The sequence below is a fragment of the Cucurbita moschata genome, unplaced genomic scaffold (genome assembly GCF_002738365.1).
Source record: "Cucurbita moschata cultivar Rifu unplaced genomic scaffold, Cmos_1.0 Cmo_Scf00046, whole genome shotgun sequence".
Classification (NCBI taxonomy): Eukaryota; Viridiplantae; Streptophyta; class Magnoliopsida; order Cucurbitales; family Cucurbitaceae; genus Cucurbita; species Cucurbita moschata.
Window position 1 is genome coordinate 1,638,176 of NW_019268562.1, and position 3,858 is coordinate 1,642,033.

A 3,858-nucleotide genomic window follows, 5' to 3' on the forward strand; every position below is an offset into this window, starting at 1 on the left:
CATGAAGCACGATGTTTATAAGTTTTGTAGTCAATATTGCCAATGTTTGCTACACACAACAAAAGATAGGGTTGTTAAATTTTTAAGTCACTTTTGGAAAGTATTGTGGATAAATTGGGTACCAAATTATTGTTTTCAACTTGCATGTCATCTTCAGATTCATAAGCAAACTACAAATTATTGTTTTCAACTACATGTCATCTTTAGATTAATGAGCAAACTGAGGTGGTTAATAGAACATTAGGAGCATTGCTTAGGGCTATTATTTGTACGAATATTAAGTCTTGGGACGAATGTTTGCCACTCATTGTTCTCTTTTTGAAGTTGCTTACGGATTTAATCCACTTACGCGTCTTGATTTGCTTTCCATTCATTCTAATATTTTTGTGAGTAAAGCAGCCACAAGTAAGGTAAATGAGATCAAAACATTGCATAAAGAGGGGAAGGAGACAATTGAAAAACAAAATTTCAATGTTGTTTCAAGAATTAACAAAGGACGGAATGAAATCATTTTTCAAACCAGTAACTGGGTTTGGATACATTTTCGCAAGGAGTGATTCCCATCTCAAAAGAAGACAAAGTTACATCCAAAAGGGGATGACCCTTATCAAGTCCTTGAAAGAATTAATAACAATGCATATAAAATGATCTTTTAGGAGAATTTTCAGCACATTCTACTTTCAATGTTGCTGACTTGAGTCCTTTTGATGTAGGTGATGATTTTCTGATTCGAGGACGAATCCTTTTGAAGAGGGGGAAGATGATAAGGATCACGGTGTTCCAAATGTTTCAACTGGACCTATTACACGATCCAAGGCCAAGAAGATTCAACAAGCATTCATTCTTCATCTACAAAATTGGATAGGCTCGGTTCAACTATTATTTCATGTGTTACAAGCTTATTAGATTAAGGAAGGACAATTTGGAGCTTTAGAAGTGAATATTTACACAGTTGAAGGAGCAAATGAAGTTTCAAGCATCATTACATGAGTTGTTAGAAAACTTTATTTATTTTTAATTTCATAAAGTTTGTAATGGTAGAATTGTCAAATTGACTTAGTTTTTTTTTTTTTGAGATTTAAGGGGATCGAGATTAAATCCCAGCCACTAACTTCTTTTGTGGGAGACTATAAATACCCACAAATTTTTATGTAAAAATCATATTTGTGATGAATGAAATTGATCTCTCAAGTTGAGAAGTTCCCCTTCAAAATCCGAGCATCATCTATGCAAGTTTCATGCCATTCTTGTGGTAGAATTGGGTGTGAGCCATGCAGTCACCCTTTGACATTCCTTTGACATTGTGTGGTTGAGTGAAATTCTCAACCTTCTACTTATTTTTGGGATTTCTTTTCTCCGTATTCATTGTAATTTATCCTGATACAAACAAGTTTATTTTCGTAGGAAATGTATTAAGCATGGATTTATTAATTACGGTGCACTTTTGTATAAAACGAAGTAAATACAAAATGAGTAACATGAGATAGAAGTAAACATAGAAATAAAAAGAAACTACATAAACTTAAAGGAAGTTAATCTCATTTTACAATATAAATATTGTTCAATATTAGCAAAGAAGTAGTTTTGAAAACTAACCACTCCAAATCGATCTATGTTTGAAAAATTAAAATAAAGAAAAAAAAATATTTTTCAAAAACTTAGTTTGTTTTTGCTTAATATTCAAATGTTTTGTTTTGTTTTTTTAAATATAAGGATAAAACACATAATTTGAAAAGAAAAAAAATAATAGTTATCAAATGGGCCTAATTTTTAACATATCTATCTCAAAGGAATGCTTGGGCTCTCGTGGCAATGCTGCTTCAACTGTGTGATAGACCATGTGAAGTTAACATGACAATAATAGCAGGTTCTAAAGCACAAAAATATGTGGATAAATTTCATATACTGAGGTTGGATAAATTTCATATATTGAGGTGCAGAAAACATATACACACGGGCAACTAAAAATGATAGATTGGGCATTTGGTCTAGTGGTATAATTTTTTTTTTTACAAATTAGGTGGAATGAACAAACAAAAATAACGAGTTTAAAATTACCAAACAAAATATCAATTTTCAAATGGAATGGAGACATAAAACCATTCGAAAAAGAAAAGGACAAAAGAAAAATATTAAATACATTTTCAACTGATGGATTTGGTTGAGAGATATTATGGCCAATATAAGAAAAATATAGCATTAACTAATTTTCATGGACACATATGGATCCTTAGCATACTAAAATGACGGTTATTATTGGTATCAAACCAATAAAAATTCATATAAGCTAAATCTTCCAATTGATAATTAGGCCAAAGAAAGAACTTGAATTTATTTTTATATCTATTAACATGTTTGCTACTTTTATCTAAAACTTGATCACGAGTTTTTCTTATTTGCATTGTAAAATTATGTATTTCTATGGATATCATTTCTATTTCTAGAATTGAAACAAAAACACGTGGATAAATTTCAAATATTGAGGCGCATAAAAGATATGGACCAGAAACTAAAAATGATAGATCCACTACAAGGCATTTGGTCTAGTGGTATGATTCTCGCTTCGGGTGTGAGAGGTCTCAAGTTTAATTCTCAAAATGCCCCCAACAGTTATATCAAATTGAAGCATTCAATGTAATAAGATTTGAAATAGGTTTTTTAAACCTTGAACAAAGAAGTAATTCAGATGGATATTTGGAAAGAAAAAAAAAAGTTATATTTAATTATAATTTACAAGTGTCTTTATAACATGTTAATTGAAGAGAGCAAACAACAAGAATAAACAAACGAAATTTGTGTACGTACGATTCTCTTCAAATCTTGGAAACTATGAGGATTCCTCTCCTTTCTTGACATAAAGACTTACTTTTTCGGGACTTGGACCATAAACAGTCATCTACTCTTACTCCTACTCCCTTCTCTAAGAATCAACATAGCATAATCATTCCATGAAGGCCGAGGTAGTCTTATAAAAGAAGATGAGGGTACCACTTTCAAATCATTCCATTCTCTACCGTAATTCACTTCTATTCTTCTTCTGCCTACCGTAATTAACTTCTATTCTTTTTTCTTCTCTCTACAGTAATTAACTTCTATTCTCTACAGCAATTAACTTATATTCTTCTTCTCTCTACAGTAATTAACTACTGTTCTTTTTTCTTCTCTCTACAGTAATTAACTTCTATTCTTTACAATATTTAACTTCTATTCGTTTTTCTTCTCTCTACAGTAATTAACTTCTATTCTTTTTTTTCTCTACAGTAATTAACTTCTATTCGTTTTTCTTCTCTCTACCGTAATTAACTTCTATTATTTTTTCTTCTCTCTACAGTAATTAACTTCTATTCTTTTTTCTTCTCTCTACAGTAATTAACTTCTATTCTTTTTTCCTATTTTTTTTTTCTTCTCTCTATAGTAATTATCACAAACCCTATGTAATAATTGCTCGTATATTTCATTAACAAAGAAAATAAATGAAATAATGATGATACATTCCATAAACAACTTAATATATAGTCAATAATAAGGGCATTTGGTCTAGTGGTATGATTCTTGCTTTGGGTGCAAGAGGTCTCGAGTTCAATTCTCGAAATGCCCCTCCAAAAAGAAAATAAAAACAAAAAAAATAAAATAGCTAGTTATCCATGGGGCCTAACCCAAAGGCATTTGGTCATTTGGTCTAAGTGGAATAATTATCGGTTTTGGGTGTGAGAGGTCTCAAATTCGATTCTCAAAAAGCCCCCATGCCCCCAACCATATTATACCCCAACCATATTATATCAAAATGAATTATGCAAAATAAAGATAGTCTCGAGCCAGACTTTAAAAAGAGCATTACACAAATTGTTCTATTGTATT

General features: G+C 30.8%; 1 non-coding gene across 1 annotated transcript; it reads left to right on the plus strand.

Moving 5' to 3' along the window:
- Positions 1–3,526: 3,526 nt before the first annotated feature.
- TRNAP-UGG lies at positions 3,527–3,598 on the plus strand. The gene has a single exon. It is a non-coding gene; the product is annotated as a tRNA-Pro (tRNA).
- The last annotated feature ends 260 nt before the right edge of the window (positions 3,599–3,858 follow it).